The sequence below is a fragment of the Silene latifolia genome, chromosome 11 (genome assembly GCF_048544455.1).
Source record: "Silene latifolia isolate original U9 population chromosome 11, ASM4854445v1, whole genome shotgun sequence".
Taxonomy (NCBI): domain Eukaryota; kingdom Viridiplantae; phylum Streptophyta; class Magnoliopsida; order Caryophyllales; family Caryophyllaceae; genus Silene; species Silene latifolia.
In genome coordinates this window covers 137,565,921-137,584,527 of record NC_133536.1, presented here as the reverse complement: position 1 = coordinate 137,584,527, position 18,607 = coordinate 137,565,921, and positions in this window count along the sequence as shown.

The following is an 18,607-nucleotide window of genomic DNA, read 5'->3' as shown; positions in this document are numbered from 1 at the left end:
CTACTTGCAATCGAAAATCCTACATCAATACCCGTCCCTTGGGTTCCAACCTTTACTTGCCTCTTTACTAATAGTAGAGTTGTTTGTGAAATTATAACTATTGTTTTGGTCTAGGTGCTCCTAACGACAAGTAACCGAAAAGTAAAGCTCCGAGCGAGTAAAAAAACCGACCGCCACCTCAAAGAGAAGAAGCACCTCGCCAACCTCAACAACCTCGTGGGATGCCGGTAAGGGGTATTGCACCACCATCTTATGTACCTATTCCACCATACCCCACTCCTTATGTGCCATTTAAACCACAAGTTCCCAATGATCCGGATGTGAATGATTTGATGAGCCTTATGCAACGGATTGATCTTGGGGTACACCGAGGGCAAGAAGACAACTATTTGGCCCTCTATCCCCAATACTACCAAATGACACAACAAGGGTATATAGACCCTAATGGCCCTCGTCCATTTTGCGCTCAACCGCACCTTTTGTTCCCCAATCAAGGGAACCAAGACGGCAACTTTGGTGGCCAAGGTGGAGGATTCTATGGCGAAGGAGGAGGGTATGACCAAGGAGGTTCTAGCGGGTATGGATACCGCAATGATGGTGATGATGACGAATGAGAGATGTCTACCACACCATCTCCAATTGTATGATACCCTTCTTTCCCTATCTTTTATGTATAGTTGCATTACATTTTAAATTACCTTGCATCTAGTTATATTTACATACATTTAGCTTGCATTTGTATTATATTTCATATTGCATTTACGTTACTTAGTTCATATAGTATAGTTTGCATTGTAATATATCTCACATATCTTATATAGTCAGTTGCATTCATGCATAGCAACTAATGACCAAACCTATTCATTTCCACACTAGAAATAGTGTTTAAATCGGTTTGAGGAGGTTTGATCATAGGTGAAGAACATGCATCATAAAATTTTAGTTTAGATTGCATTCATTTGTTATATATGTCATATAGAATTGCATTTAGTTAGAGCATTCATTCATTCATATCATTGCATTTATTCAAAAATTCAAAAAACATGTACTTTCTTTCCTACTCCTACATGTACATTAAGGACAATGTCCAAAATAAAGTGGGGCATGGGAATTTATATTCTAAAATGCATAAAAATTGAAAAATTTCGAAAAATACAAAAACATGTCTTTTTATTTCAAAAAATAAAAACCATAAAAATTTGAAAAATTCAAAAACCCAAAAACATGTTCTTTTCCTTTATAGTGTAGTCTTTTATATATTGTGTTTGTTCATCCTTTTTCACATTGATCGACTACGCCACATCCGAGACATGAGGATATTGAAGACCGCATGGTATGATCTCTTTCCAAATCTCCTTTTTCCTCTTTATGTTAATGACTATGCGGCTTTATTTTGATTGATGCGGTATAAACATTGTGATTATAGGATTGCATTTAGTTTATTTGGCATACTAGTTGGTAGAAGCATATGCATTAGGATGTATAAATATTATTTGCATCATGGTATGTAGTTGCATGTTAGGAAAATTTTTGTGAAACCATCTATTTGGGAAGATTGACAAGTGTATATAAGGCCCTTGTAGATAATTTTTCTTCTTAAGACTTTGCTCACTAGAATACTTGTAAAACACCCTAGGATGTGTCATGCTAGTATCCTGACAGGGCAGTCGTATACCTATCAAAAATATCAACTGGCTCTAACTAATATAGCTAGGGAAGTCGGGTCGAATCCACAGGGAGATGGGAAATTGTCAGCTTTGTCTAAGTCCGTCAAGGTAACCAAATCATGGGTTTTAAATGATTGATTCTAAACTAATGATAAGGATAGGGAAGAGAAAATAAGAAAATAAAGATTAACCAAGTAGAGAAAACAACTAAGACAGACGGTTCACCATAATCATTCAGTCAAGTAATCTAGGTCTCAGGTCAATACAACTACGGTCTGAGGGGCAGTGAATATCTCCTTTCGGTCTCAATTCGTCCTAAAGCATAAATAGCTTAGCTTTCGCCCTAACTATAATGCCCTATTGTTTCCTACTAGTCTCGCCTATTCCAACCTTTCGATCCAGGTCAAGGGTCACTAAGATATAAATGCCTAATTGCGTCGACTCAATTAAACAGATACAATTAATTGCAGCAGTTAACAACAAAGATTATTCCAGCATTAACCCAATAGATCGATTACTTTCTCTTCATAATTATGGATCCCCTATAGTCTTAGCAGAGGGGAATTAGCTACGCATCATCATTGAATTAACAATAACAACATATAGATAATCGAAACTAAACATGATGACAAAACTAATAAAGATCGAATTAAAGCAATTATGATAACAATAAAGGAGAGAAGGAATTAAAGCAATAATTAAGATTAAGAGATTAAAGAAGAATGATAGTACCAATACAATCCGAATCCGAGTAGCAAAAGTGAAGAAAGAAAGCAAAATCCAATGAACAGTAGCAAAGTATAGAGTAAAGTCAGTGAGAGAGGGAAGAAGAGAAGAGAGGAGTTACGTTGTTCACTCCTTCAGTCTTATACGAAAAAATCAACTAAACCTAATCTATGGACTAATTACAAAAGGCCATACGAAAATTAAGCGGAAAAAGTCTAAAGTAGGACAAACCACTCGATCGAGTGGAAATAAAACAATCGATCGAGCAAACTAGCACCAAACCACTCGATCGAGTGGAAATAAACCACTCGATCGAGCATCCTTGCAGAGTCTTCTCGATTGGCTTCTTGAACTGCTCGATCGAGCAACCTTGAGTATATAAATCATTCGATCGAGTAGAAAACTACTCGATCGAGCTATCTTGGCACGTAAGACATTGAAGCACCTTCCGAAACCAGCTCACGCGTCTCCAAAATGTTAGATTCCAAACTCCGGCTCCTCATTCTCCATAAATGCATGCAATTGGGACAAATTAGGCTTGATTTAGTTCCTCTTTGGTTTATTCCTGCAAATTACATAAAACGAACCAAAGTAGAATATTCGGGGGTATTTGTAGCTAGATGCTACATAAATAGTACAAAAATGCGTGTAAAAATGAGGTAAAAACCTTATATAAAATACACGCATCAAATCTCCCCAAACCAAACCTTTGCTTGTCCCAAGCAAAATATGAATGCAACTAAGAATAAACAGTGGAGCGGGACCAACGCATCAGCTACAAATCACCCACCAAAACCAGTTTAATGCAACAACTGACAAAGTGGCGAAAGAGAAATGCAAACGAGTTAAATCAATGTTTCGGACTTACTGAACCGTCGACCTTGCAAGACTCAAAAGATATCGGACTCTCACGGGTCGGTCATCACTCAGAATTAGGCACAAGGTGAGTATATATGTGAAAGATAGAAAGAAGTAAAGACACTCACCTAACTCGACCTATAAGAACATGCATGCAGTTAACATGAATAAAGTCTCTACAACCATACATATGCATTCCAACCATACTAATGACCAAGACACATGCCGAGGACTTACATTTGGGTAAGTGAGGTAATGGGTAAGAAGGGGCAAAGATGAATTTGGATATGTGGAGTTAATAGCCAGGCTAGCAACAACGGAACCAAATTTTGAACTGCATCCCAACTTCGTACTCAATATAACAAGATGAAACGGTGCAAAAACCATGCACTCTACTCACGAAACACCAAAACAAACTCGTCAACTCCCCATAAGATATAAATAAAACATGGAAGAGAAAATCATTATACAATTTCTCATTTTTTCCTTCACATGATTTTTTTTTCTTTTTCTTCTTTTCTTATTTCCATTGTTGTTTTCGTTCTCTTTTTTTTTTTCCTTTTTCATTTCATTTTTTTTTTCATTCATCATTTTCCTTTCATTCCCTTCAATTCTTCCACCAACTGCTGAAAATCACATAAAAATAACCAAACTGCAGTAAAACATTCCAAACAGCTACTCGTCACTAGCTCGGCTAGGGTAGGAAAAATTATAGATAGTAGCTAATAGGACAAAAAGGCAATTTGGCTATGTGGGGTTCATGGGTAGAATGAAATAAAGGGAACTGCCTCTCCTAACATGTGTCACCATCCACAGACCGAATGCATATAGGTATTAAGAAGACTTGACTCATGCTTATGCAAATTGATGTTACATACCTTAAAGAGAGTACTACTCACATCCTAGATGAAACCGGTCATGAATGTCACCAGTTTAATAAAGCTCTAACCTCAGAATGTAATGTAGCTAGCCGATATAACGAATCAAGTCTATTCGTTCAGATAAGAGAGAAACGAAAACTCGTAGATCATGCACATAATCATGCCAACTAAATGTCAAGAAAATGCAAGGCGCAAGTAAGGATTCAATGTAGCGTCAAATTTCAAACGTTCCGACTCAAATTAAACATGAATTTTTTTTTTTGAACTTTATGATTTTTATGTGATTTTTTGAATTAATTAAAACAACAATGCATGCGAAAAAAATTAAACGTGCAAACGGAAATGCAAGAAAAACATGCAAACAGACATAGATATGGATGCATACAACCCCAAACCAAACCGTACAATGCCCTCATTGTACCAAAAATAGGGAAAGAAATGCAGACTGAAGAGAAAAGGAGAAGTGGAGTCGGCAAACTTACAAAACGTCATAAAGAGGGACCTCCCCAAACCGACCATGAACATGGGAGGTCAAAAGAAGTCAAGCAGTAGCTCTATAGACGTAAAATAACAGCTGGAAGACCTAACTACTCGATCGAGTAGCTTAGAATTGCTCGATCGAGCAAACTGGTAGCAGGAAGGACTCGATCGAGTAGAAAACCCCTCGATCGAGTAAACGTGATTTTTGCTCTGGTCGATCGAGTAGATATATCACTCGATCGAGTGATTACTACCCAAAAAGTGCTCGATCGAGTAGAAAAACTACTCGATCGAGTGACTGGACCTGCAAAATACGGGTTAAAAGCAACGAAAGGATAAAAAGGTTCGTAAAACAGCGTCTAAAGTTCAACAAAAAGCTAAAGAAAAATAAAGTGTTCAACAAAAGTACAATAAAACAGTCCGGGCTGCCTCCCGGAGAGCGCTGGTTTAAGAGGTCCCGCACGACCTTTCTGACATCAAATAACTGGCGCGTCAAGCTCGTCGAAGTACAGGACTTCAACACGATTGTCCGCTTCATTCGCCTCGTGGTAATGCTTCACATATTGCCCATTCACCTTGAACCTATTACCTTCGGAATCTTCGAGCTCCACGGATCCAAATTTGGTAACGGCTGTCACTGTATAAGGACCACTCCACCTGGACTTCAGCTTGCCAGGAAACAATCTCAATCGGGCATTAAACAGCAGCACCTTTTGCCCAACATGAAACTCTCGAGGTAGAATTCTCTTGTCATGCCATCTCTTCGTCTTTTCTTTGTATATGCGCGAGCTATCGTAGGCATTTAGCCTAAACTCTTCCAGCTCATCTAGCTGCAAAAGACGATTCTGACCACACAACTTAGGATCAAAGTTAAGCTCACGAATTGCCCACCAAGCCTTACATTCCAATTCAACAGGTAAGTGATATGATTTCCCATAAACTAACCTATAAGGTGATGCACCAATTGGTGTCTTAAAGGCAGTTCTGTAGGCCCATAATGTGTCCTCTAACTTAAGACTCCAGTCCTTCCGTGATTTAGAAACTACCTTAGACAAGATCTCTTTCAACTCGCGATTAGAGACCTCAACCTGACCACTAGTTTGGGGATGATACCCCAAACAACGCCGGTGTTGGACACCAACTTTAGACAGAATAGAAGTTAGTTTCTTTTCGTTAAAGTGCATTCCCCCATCACTAATGACGACCCTAGGGACACCAAATCGGGGAAATTTGACCTTTTTGAACATTTTTATCACGGTCTTGGCATCACAATGGGGTGAGGCAATGGCCTCAACCCATTTCGACACATAATCCACAGCCACTAAGATATACCTGTTACCTTTACTAGACAGGAACGGTCCTTGGAAATCAATGCCCCAGACATCGAAAACCTCAACCTCTAGGATGCCGTTTTGTGGCATCTCATGTCTCTTTGAAATGTTCCCTGATCGTTGGCAAGCATCACAAGCTGAAACAAAAGACTTAGCATCGGAAACAAAGAAGGCCAGTAAAAACCAGACTGAAGTACCTTAGCCACGGTGCGCGATGGACCGTGGTGACCACCATATGAAGAGAAGTGACAGCCTTCCAGGACTACTTTGGCCTCCCACTGCGGAATACACCGTCTGTAGAGACCGTCTGCACATTCCTTAAACAAATAAGGATCGTCCAAAAAATACTGCTTAGCGTTATACAAAAAACGCTTCCTCTGCTGATGAGAAAGGTCAGGCGGCAGCTTGCTACTGACAATGAAGTTAGCTATATCTGCATACTAAGGCTCTTGGTTAACAATAGACGATATAACAGAAATTAAAGTATCGTCAGGAAAAGAATCATCAATAGGTAGAGAATCTTCCCCTTCTTGTCGCATCAGTCGCAATAAGTGATCAGCTACAACGTTCTCAGCTCCTTTCTTATCCTTAATCTGCAAATCAAACTCCCGAAGAAGGAGTATCCATCTCAATAGCCGTGGTTTAGCCTCCTTCTTAGCAAGGAGATGCCTCAAAGCTGCATGGTCAGTAAAAACAGTAACTTCTGACCCAACTAAATAAGAACGAAACTTCTCTAAGGCATAAACTACAGCTAGCAGCTCCTTCTCAGTGGTAGTGTACTTCACTTGAGCCTCATCCAGAGTTCGGCTCGCATAGTAGATCGCATTCAAAGCTTTGTCTTTCCTTTGGCCTAGCACCGCTCCTAGTGCATAATCACTGGCATCACACATTATCTCAAACGGCAAGTCCCAATCGGGAGGCTGTATGATCGGCGCAGAGACTAAGGCCTGCTTTAACCTGTGAAAAGCAGAAAGACACTCATCAGTAAACACAAAAGGGGCATCCTTAAGTAGCAACTGTGTAAGTGGTTTAGCAATTTTTGAGAAGTCCTTGATAAAACGGCGATAAAAGCCGGCGTGGCCAAGGAAACTCCTCACCCCCTTAACATTAACAGGAGGTGGTAATTGCTGAATCACTTCCACCTTTGCTTTATCAACCTCTATCCCCTATCAGAAACTAAGTGCCCTAAGAAAACTCCCTCGTTGACCATAAAGTGGCACTTCTCCCAGTTCAGCACAAGATTAACCTCAATACAGCGCTGCAACACTTTCTCAGGGTTAGACAGACAGTTAGAAAAATCACTTCCATAAACACTGAAATCGGCCATGAAAACTTCCATAATAGACTCAATATACTCTGAAAATATCCCCATCATACACCTTTGGAAGGTGGCAGGGGCATTACACAAACCAAAAGGCATCCTGCGATAAGCAAAAACGCCCTGAGGACAAGTAAATGTAGTCTTAGCTTGATCGTCTGGGTGTATAGGGATCTGAAAGAACCCATAGTACCCGTCTAAATAGCAGAAAAATTTATGAGAAGCTAACATTTCTACCATTTAATCTATAAAAGGAAGGGGAAAGTGATCTTTCTTGGTGGCGGAATTAAGCTGTCTGTAATCTATGCACATCCGCCAACCAGTCACTACTCGAGTAGGTATTAACTCATCCTTATCATTCTTAACCACAGTTGTCCCTCCTTTCTTCGGGACCACCTGTACTTGACTCATCTATTTAGAGTGACCAACAGAATAAATAATACATGCGTCGAGCAGCTTCATTTTCGTGATCCATCACAACATCCTGCATCTTCTGGTTCAGTCTGCGCTGACCCTGTCTGTAAGGTTTGTGATCTTCCTCCAGCTCTATCATGTGCATACAAATATCGGGACTAATCCCCTTGATATCATCCAATGAATAACCCAATGCTTTCCTTTTTTTCTTAAGTACAGCTAACAAAGAGGTCAGCTGATCATTATCAAGCTTAGCACTAACAATGACTGGAAATTGCTCAGTATCGTCTAAGAAAACATATTTTAGATGAGACGGGAGAGGCTTACACTCTGGTACCTTTACCTCAATGGAGCAAAGAGTGCTAATCATCTGTTTCACTTGCTCTCCCTCAGCTTCGGTGAGTTTAGGCTCATCTAAATCATCAACGTCATCTGGACTATCTGCACACTCATAAAAAAGCATAAGAGCTTCTAGTGGGTCCTTCATAAAAGAACCCGACCAGAAGTCATAAATAGACTCGTCAATAATATCATCCGAATAGCAAGTATCCTCTATCATTGGCCGAGCCAAAGTACTATGCAGACTGAAAGTGATCGCGTCATCCCCTACTGCAAGAGTCAAACACCCTTGTTTGACATCAATGACGGCCCCAGCTGTACAAAGGAATGGTCTTCCTAAGATAATTGGGGTCCGGGTGTCCTCAGCTATATCTAAAACAATTAAATCTACTGGGATAAAGAGCTTGCCTATTTTCACAGGCACGTCCTCTAAGACACCTAAGGGCTTCCTAACAGATCTATCAGCCATCTGTAGGGTAATGTTAGTCACTTTAAGATGACTCATGTTCAGTTTCTTGCAGACAGATATGAGCATGACACTGACACTGGCTCCTAAATCACAAAGAGCCTTATCAATAACCACATTGCCTATAATACAGGTAATAGAAAAGCTGCCCGGGTCTTTCATTTTGGGTGGAGCCTTGTTTAAAAGCAAATTACTAGACTCTTCCATAAATGAAACTGTCTCAAATTCACTTAAATCTCTCTTACGCGTCACAATATCTTTCATAAACTTAGTGTAAGTAGGTACCTGAGTAACAAGTTCGGTAAAAGGGACAGTTACCTGGAGGTTCTTCACAACGTCCACAAACTTACCATACTGTCGCTCGATCTTTGCATCCTTCAGACGACCTGGGAAGGGTACTCTGGTAGCAATGAGTGAACCCGCAACTTTCTCTTTACCTTTATCAGTGCGTGACGTCTCCACAGCAGGGGAAGATGACACGGTAGCGGAATTAGATATTAAAATAGGATCTCCGCCGCTTATGGTACTCGATCGAGTACTTTTATCACTCGATCGAGTGATTTCATGTTGAGAAATACTCGATCGACCACTTTTTTCACTCGATCGACCATTCCCTTTTTCTGCTTTACTCGATCGAGCATTTTTATCACTCGATCGAGTGATTTCTTCAGCAAACTTACTCGATCGAGTAAGAATATCATCGATCGACCATCCTCAATTTGCGCACTACTCGATCGACTATAATTATCACCCGATCGAGTGACAGGATGAATTGAATCACTCGATCGAGTAGATTTTTCACTCGATCGAGTGTCTGGAACACACGCAGCAACAATTTCGTCCAGAAACTCATCTATATCATCCTCCGGGGTATCTTCAGCTATCAAAACCCCGTCTTCTGGTATTTTTGGCTCTTCATGAGTAAGGCCAACTTAGAGATTCATTACATTGGCTGAATCGCATGTCGGTAGAAGCTTGGCTTGGTCTTTCGCGAGTGTTAACTGGGCGACTTGTTCTCTCAATTCCGCTATGACAGTTTCTTTCTTATTGCACTTCTCCTGGAACTGTTGTGTTATGCTAACCATAAAGGTTTTCAGTTCAGCAATTTCTTGATTTGCAGGAGGAGAAACAGGTTGTGGCGCTAGCGTAGGAAGAGTAGGAGCATTCCTTATTTCTTCGTACAGTTGAGAAAAAGGAACTCCTTGCTTGTATTTCTGATAAGCAAGGACGCGCTCTGTACTTGCCAGGCATCCAATAGGGTCATGCCCTTCCATACCACATCTACCACATAGCTCAACATACTCAGTAATCGAACAAACCCGAGCACTCTCGCCTGAAGCTTCTATAATCTCCACATTACCTAGACTTTTGCTAGGACCTTCCACTACAGCTGCTGCGGACTCAATAACTTGCTCACTACCTCGGGGTTTCCCATATTCAGAGACATGAATAGCCATCTCCTCAATGAGACGCCACCCTTGATCATCTTCAACATTCTTCGTGAATTTCCTTTTAGCTACGCTATCAAGAATAGCTCTCTCGCTTCGATATAGCCCGTTGTAAAACTGAGTACAAAGGAACCATCGTTTGAACCCTTGATGAGGCACAGAGCGGAGAATCTTCTTGAACCTAGTCCAAGCCCCATTCAAATCTTCAGTAGACAGCTGCTCAAAAGAACTAATCTGAGCTCTCAAGGCATTGGTGCGCTGTGGTGGAAAATATCGCCTGTAAAAGGCTAAAGCAAGGGAACTCCAGTCGGTTACACCGGCTGCCTCCCTATCAAGATCTCTCAACCATTTCCGGGCATCATCAGCTAAAGAAAAGGGAAAGAGGGCTCCCTTCACTTTGTCCTGTGTCACCCCAGTAGAAAGGGGAATGGTAGAGCAATACTCTGTAAACGTCTCTATATGCCTGCATGGATCTTCTTCAGGTACCCCCCTAAAGAGATTTCTCTCTACCAGCTGTATGTAAGATGGGTGGATTCCAAAGTTTCCCTGATCAGTAATGGGTAATAGGAAACCTTTTGGAAGTGAATCCACAGTAGGCTGTGAATGGCTGGCTAACTTAGGCATTTTGGCAAATAGACGTTACCAAGCAACTAGTAACCTGCAAAACTAATCAAAAACTTTGCAGAAATGAGATCAGTCTCAAGGAATAAATTCCTTGAGACGAGAAACAAACTTAAATAAAGCAACAAAAATGCGCCACCTCCCCGGCAACGGCGCCAAAATTTGACAGGGCAGTCGTATACCTGTCAAAAATACCAACTGGCTCTAACTAATATAGCTAGGGAAGTCGGGTCGAATCCACATGGAGATGGGAAATTGTCAGCTTTGTCTATGTCCGTCAAGGTAACCAAATCGGGGGTTTTAAGTGATTGATTCTAAACTAATGATAAGGATAGGGAAGAGAAAATAAGAGAATAAAGATTAACCAAGTAGAGAAAACAGCTAAGACTGACGGTTCACCATAATCATTCAGTCAAGTAATCTAGGTATCAGGTCAATGCAAATACGGTCTGAGGGGCAGTGAATATCTCCTTTCGGTATCAATTCGCCCTAAAGCATAAATAGCTTAGCTTTCACCCTAACTATAATGCCATATTGTTCGCTACTAGTCTCGCCTATTCCAACCTTTCGGTCCAGGTCAAGGGTCACTAAGATATAAATGCCTAATTGCGTCGACTCAATTAAACATATACAATTAAATGCAGCAGTTAACAACAAAGATTATACCAGCATTAACCCAATAGATCGATTACTTTCCCTTCATAATTATGGATCCCCTATAGTCTTAGCAGAGGGGAATTAGCTACGCATCATCATTGAATTAACAATAACAACATATAGATAATCGAAACTAAACATGATGACAAAACTAATAAAGATCAAATTAAAGCAATTATGATAACAATAAAGGAGAGAAGGAATTAAAGCAATAATTAAGATTAAGAGATTAAAGAAGAATGATAGTACCAATACAATCCGAATCCGAGTAGCAAAAGTGTAGAAAGAAAACAAAATCCAATGAACAGTAGCAAAGTATAGAGTAAAGTCAGTGAGAGAGGGAAGAAGAGAAGAGAGGAGTTACGTTGTTCACTCCTTCAATCTTATACGAAAAAACCAACTAAACCTAATCTATGGACTAATTACAAAAGCCCATACGAAAATTAGGCGGAAAAAGTCTAAAGTAGGACAAACCACTCGATCGAGTGGAAATAAACCACTCGATCGAGCAAACTAGCACCAAACCACTCGATCGAGTGGAAATAAACCACTCGATCGAGCATCCTTGCAGAGTCTTCTCGATTGGCTTCTTAAACTGCTCGATCGAGCAACCTTGAGTATATAAAGCATTCGATCGAGTAGAAAACTACTCGATCGAGCTATCTTGGCATGTAAGATATTGAAGCACCTTCCGAAACCAGCTCACGCGTCTCCAAAATGTTAGATTCCAAACTCCGGCTCCTCATTCTCCATAAATGCATGCAATTGGGACAAATTAGGCTTGATTTAGCTCCTCTTTGGTTTATTCCTGCAAATTACATAAAACGAACCAAAGTAGAATATTCGGGGGTATTTGTAGCTAGATGCTACATAAATAGTACAGAAATGCGTGTAAAAATGAGGTAAAAACCTTATATAAAATACACGCATCATATCCTTTGACCCATGGATTAAGGCCTAGTCAAGAGTACCTTGTGGTGTGATAACTCCTTGCCTACCATTTATTCCAAGGTGACCCTTGAAACCATGCAACCATCATCCATATTCTACCTCATTTTGTCATCAAAGGGAATGGGCACAAAAATCGTTCAAATTTGGGTTCAAGCATTGAAATGAAAGTAAAAAGGTTTTCAATTGCATCAAAAGAAAAGAGGAGTAACAAAAATGAAAACTCCTATGCTTCAAATATAAGCACCCTCACTACAAATCGGGTAGATTTAAAAATGTTCAAAAGAAAATGCAAAATTTGAAAGTTGTCAAGTATTGAAAGGCCAAACATCCAAAGAAATAGCAAAGAAATGTTCTCAAAATGTCAAATGCCACAAGAAATTGGGGGGAATAACAAAAAAAAAAAAAAAAACTCCCATATGAAATTCAAATACAAATGATCCCTTTATCCATCGAATCCACTTTTGTGCATGGTGGAGAGGGGACGACCCTTCTTCTTGTCTAGGCAAGAAGGGGAATTCCGCGATCCTCCAGTTTTTCTAACACCATAGGGAGTCTACTCTTGATGAAAGCATTTAACAATTGAGGACAAAGGTACCCTAGCTAGACACAACTTGGAGGTGATTTATTGGTATCCTTCTAGGCTTAGTAGTTTGAAGAAACCGTATCTATAATGGAATGTGTACCCTTATGAAGAGTCAAGGACGAGAACACCTAAGAGGAGGAAGGGGTGAATTAGGTGTCCAATTAAAATTTTTAAGCTTAAATTAAGCTTCTTTGAAATCTAGGACAATAGACTAAGCTGATATGGACAATAATTTAAATGTTAAAGGTGTTTATACTTAGAACTATTTGACTTAGAAGTATATACACACAAATTCAGCTCAGTATATGTCATAGTAGCACTCATTGTTGCATACTGGGTGACAACCATGAAAAAGGAATTAAATCAATTCGAAAGGAATGAGGTTTGTCATCTTACCCCTAGGCCAATGTACTGTAATTAGTACAAGATGGGTCTTTTGCAATAAGCTTGATGATTTTAGTGAAATCGTAAGGAACAAAGCTAAACTAGTGGTGCAAAGTTTTAACCAACAAGAGGGAATTGATTGTGATGAACCCTTTGCACGGGTAGCTAAGCTTGAAGCCAAACGTATGCTTATAGCTTTTGCATCTCATGTTGACAAAAATTTTTTCAAATGAATGTAAAAACTGCTTTCCTAAATGGATATCTTGAAGAAGAAGTTTTTGTCAAACAACCACTAGACTTTATAAACAATGAGTTCTATAACCACGTTTTAAAACTTGATAAAACACTTTATGGTTTAAAACATGCTTCTAGGGCCTGATATGATAGGCTTTCAAAGTTTCTGTTTGAAAATGTTGTTTACGTGGTTTAGTTGATAAGACATTGTTTATCAAAGTCACAGTGCGAGGAATTGTTGCTTCTGCGAGTATATGTCGATGACATTATTTTTGGTGCAACAAATGACGTCCTTTTTAAATACTTTTTGGATCTAATAACTTCTGAATTTGATGAGCATGATGGGAGAACTTGGATTATTCCTTTGTCTTCAAATCAAACAAAGTGAGAAAGATACAATGATTCATCAACAAAATTATTTGAAGGAAATGCTAAGTAAGTTTGGGTTGACTAATGTTAAACCTCTTGCGACACCAATGGTTTCTAACATCAATCTTGACAAAGATGAAATGGTAAGAGTGTTAGCGAAATCATGTATCGAGGTATGATTGGTTCATTACTTTATATAACCGCTAGTCGACCCGACATACAATTTAGTGTATGCTTATTATGTGCCCACTTCCAATCAAGTCCTAAGGAATCACATTTCAAAGCCGTCAAAGGATTTTTGGGTACTTGATTGGAACAAAAACCTATATCTTTGATATCCATCTCATTACGATCTTGATCTTGTAGGTTTTTGCGGATAACATGGTGGATGGGAAGAGCACTTTGAGTATTGACACTTCTTGGGTCCTTGTCTCATTTAATGGGCCTTCAAGAAGCAAGATGTTGTTGAACTATACATGGCTGAAAGTGAATACAACAGTGCAGTACTCTGTTGCTCACAAATTCTTTGGGTACGACAACAATTGCATAACTATGGTATTATCTTCAACACAACTTCTATCTTTTGTTATAACACTAGTGCAATTAACACCTCAAAGAATCCAATGCAACATTCTAAACCTAAACATATCGACATAAGACATGATTTTTACGTGATCAATTTGTAAAAAGGAATATTTGTCTTAGTTTTTCTAGAACGGAAAATCAATTAGCGGACATTTTTACAAAACCGTTTGAAAGCGAACAATTCGTAAAACTTCGGTTGAAAATTGGTTTATTGGGTGATATGTGATTCCTATTATTTTATTTTCCTTAATGATTAACTAAAGATGAGGACATACATGTGGTTACCCTAATTCTTAATTAGTTTACTTCATGCAAAAATATGGTTCGAAAAATATGAATAAATATGCTTACATTTGAGTTGTTGCATTGAGCCACCCAACCCACATTCAAAAATTAAACCTCTCCACCTCTTGCATGTCACTAAAACCTTCCGAATCAACACTTAAAAAATGCCTCCAAAACCCTCATCCGACCGAGACCTCAAAATCTTCAAGATTCTTATGACTCAAAGAAAAGAGAAAATTCAAAGAAATAAATGACTTCTCCCATTAAATCCGCTGCCACAAATAAAAGTTGGGAAGCTCATATGTTGAAGTAACCATTCCCTCTAAGAAACCCAAGGTTATTTATCCTCCCAAAACTGATGCCACAATCCGTGTCACTGTGACACGAAAGAAAACCACACCTCTAATTGAGGAAGATGGCCAGAATATTGGGGTTGAAAAGGAAGATGAAATTCATGAAGATGTTGGTAATTTGAATGAAGATGGTATGTTCAATAATAGAGTTGACCCATTGCCCTTACCACATGCTACAAATGAGAAAATCTTTGAAATCCTTAATGATGAGTTGGAAGAAAACTAACATGATAACCTCATTGTCACCAAGAGTTTTCCGAACAAAAGAAAAAGGGGTTCAAGTTCAAAAAAAAAAAAATGGAAGAAGAAGGTCTATGCCACTGTCAAGGTGAATGTTGCATCTGATACCCAATCCGCAATCATTAATCACCAACTCTTTTCCTAATCCTTGAAACTTGGGTAAGATTTTTGTAGCCATTACTCAATTGGTTAGTGATAACATATAGTCTCATAAGGAACTAGAGAAACTTCAAACATGAAATGAATAAGTTTTGGAACTTATGCAAACTTTGAGGGGAAAGCTCCAAGAAAATTGATGATGCCTTGCTTAACCCCTTTTCTAGCCCTGTTATCCATCAACATAACCCATTTTGGTTTAATGTTTTCCAAATTCTTTTGCAAACCGTACTTATTTTATTTGTTGAACCTTACCTTGTTTGTTGTTAAACTATGTCAAACTGTGTTCGTCACTATGTTTTGCCCTCCCTTGATGATGTCAAGAGGGAGAAGTAGTTTAATTATGTCTTATGTGTGACCCCTTAACTCTTAGGCTTGCGTTCACCGTAATATGTCTTGCGATCTTGATTAGATGTTCTACTTAGAGTAAGTATAAAATATACAGGGATATTATAATTTTAATATAAAAAGTCTCTTATTACAAATCCTTTTAAATATAAAATAATACAAAATGTAAACAAACTTTTAAAAACTTTAAATAAAATCTTCACTTCATTATCTTCACTGGATTATCTTCACTGGGCATTTAAAATGCCGGCTCGCCACTGCGGGTTATGAGCCAATCTATAATCTTCACTGGGCATTTAAAATGCCGGTCGACTCTTTCATGCCTTGATCATGTTTGGTATGTTTTATGTTGAATGCTTAAAGACCGGCTAACCATAGGTTAAGGGGGAACTTCACACATAATTAAAACTTGCCATCATCAAAGGGGGAATTTGTTAGAACACACTTGGTTGATGATGCCAAGTTTCATTGTTATTTAATTGTTTGCTTCTTAGTTATAATGTTTAGCATTTGAAGCACTCAATGAATTTCCAAAGATGGTTCAAGAATGATCAAAATGAAGTTATGACAAGAAATCCCTTAGCCTTAGTCAAATGTTGTAAACGATTACAAATGCTTAGTGATTGAAGCAATTAAATGGACTCTTAAAGACTGCTTAACATGATCAAGATGAAGTCAACAAGAAGTCAAGACAATGATATGATCCTAGCATTAATCGAAAAATTGTAAGAGTAAGTGTAACATTCTTATTTACGTCAAGTGGCTGCAAAACCATGCAACAGTGCACTGCACTGTAGTTTCTGATACTATCGTATGAAGGGACTTTTATTTGAAATGTTTAAGTGTCAAAATCTTTACAAATTTCATATTCTCAAAGATTTTACATTTGAATTATCCCAGTTTGAAAACAAATCTGAAAAAATCAATTTGCAAATCTCACATGTGACTCCTTTTAAAGTTGTGCATCTACTTGTACATAAATGGAAAGTTGATTTAGTCAAGTACTAAAGCACTCTTCTATTTGTGGTAAGTTGTCACTTGTCAAATGTGTTGATGTTTTAAATCTGAAATTTTAAGTCACAAATCCACATTGATTAATCCTCTAGATTTGTGCATTTACCTTTTACTAAAATGGTAAGTTGAACTTGTCAAAGTTTCAAAGCTAGAAATGCTTTTTGCCATTTTGGTAAAATGTCACATGTTAAGTGTTTGGGGAAGAGTTTTCTGAAAAAGACTAAAGTTTTGTGTGCTCAAGCAACCCCTAACACTTACCATCACTCAAAGGCTACTTATTTTATTAATAGATTAAATTACTTTAAAGTGCACTCTTTAGGTGATTGTTTTCACTATAAATAAGGAACCTTTGCATCATTTATTACCTAAGACTTTTCTGAGCATTAATTGTTAAAACACTTTGCAAAACATCAGCTCTTGTTCTTCAACTTATTTGCAAAACTGTTTTCTATTTTAAAAGTCTTCAATCGTTTTTCAAAAGAGCTGTAAATCTCCATGTATCGGTTCACCACTTTGTGACATCTGAGTTTGTTCCATGATTCTCGTGTTTAGGTCTTAACTGTGATCTCCATGTTCATTAAGTGAACAATTGAGATTCAAAGACTCTGTAAACCTGTGAGATAGAACTTAAGTCTTGAAGCGGAGTAGCCTTGAGCAAGTGAAAGTCTTGAAGCGGAGTAGCTTCAAGCAAGTGCAACTGGAGTAGGTTGGCGAGTTATTTTCATGGTAAGGGGTTTAGTAAGTTTGAGTAAATTTCTAAACAAGCAATAAAATAACGGTTGGACGTAGGTCTTGGAGTAGAGGCTGAACCAATTTTTTAAAACATCATTTTGTTTGTTCATTTACTTTTACGTTTGTTCTCCTTATTTATATCTTGTTTATCTCGCAATCTGTCTGTGTCACAGTGTTCAATACTGTGTCTCAGACCTGCTGATTGATTCAATCTTGTGAACTTAAAACGATTAAGTATCTTAAGTTTTCAACTTAAAAAGGGATTCACTTAAGATTTTTATTGCTAAGAGTATTCAACTTAAAAAGTATTCACTTTATATCTTCATTGCTAAGTTGAAGAAAAATACTCTTTCATTCATACTTTTCTGGTCTGTGCAACAGTCGACTTTACTATGACATATACTGAGCTGAATTCATAACTCAAATAGTTCTAAGTATAAACACCTTTAACATTTAAAGTATTGTCCATATAAGCTTTGTCTATTGTCCTAGATTTCAAAGAAGCTTAATTCAAGCTTAAAATTTTTAATTGGACACCTAATTCGCCCCCTCCCCCTCTTAGGTGTTCTCGTCCTTGACTCTTCACCTTAGATTGCTTCCCTTGAAGATAATTTCCGCCACCTAGATGAGGAAAGTGGCTATTCATTTTTGTAGATGCATCCATTACTTGTTTTTTTTTGTGATTTAATGCTTGGATGTATCCCCATTTTGGCAAGACCCACCTTGCCTTGCAAGAAGGAATCCTACCTCATGGTTGTCTTGTTGTGAGTTGAAGGGGCGGAGTGAGACCCCTTAATTGTCTTACATCGGTTATATTAGTAGGATAGTTTAAATAAAGGTCTAGTTTTAGTCACCTCATTACTCGGGGCAAGTAAAGGTTCGGTTTGGGGATATTTGATGTGACTCATAATGGTCCACATTTAGTCCCCTAATTGAGCCCAATTTTCATACTAATATAGCATTCCATAGCCATTTTATCCGTCAAATGCTTTCTATTTTGCTTTCCTAGTGCATTTCGTATGTTTTGTAGGAAAGAAGACAATTAGGCAGAAATTCCCGTCTCCCGTGCATATTGGGAAGCATATTGATGATAATGGGTGAACTAGTGTGAAAGAGGAGGCAAGAACAAAGATCGACAACACAAGAATAAGGAGCATGCAAAAGGAA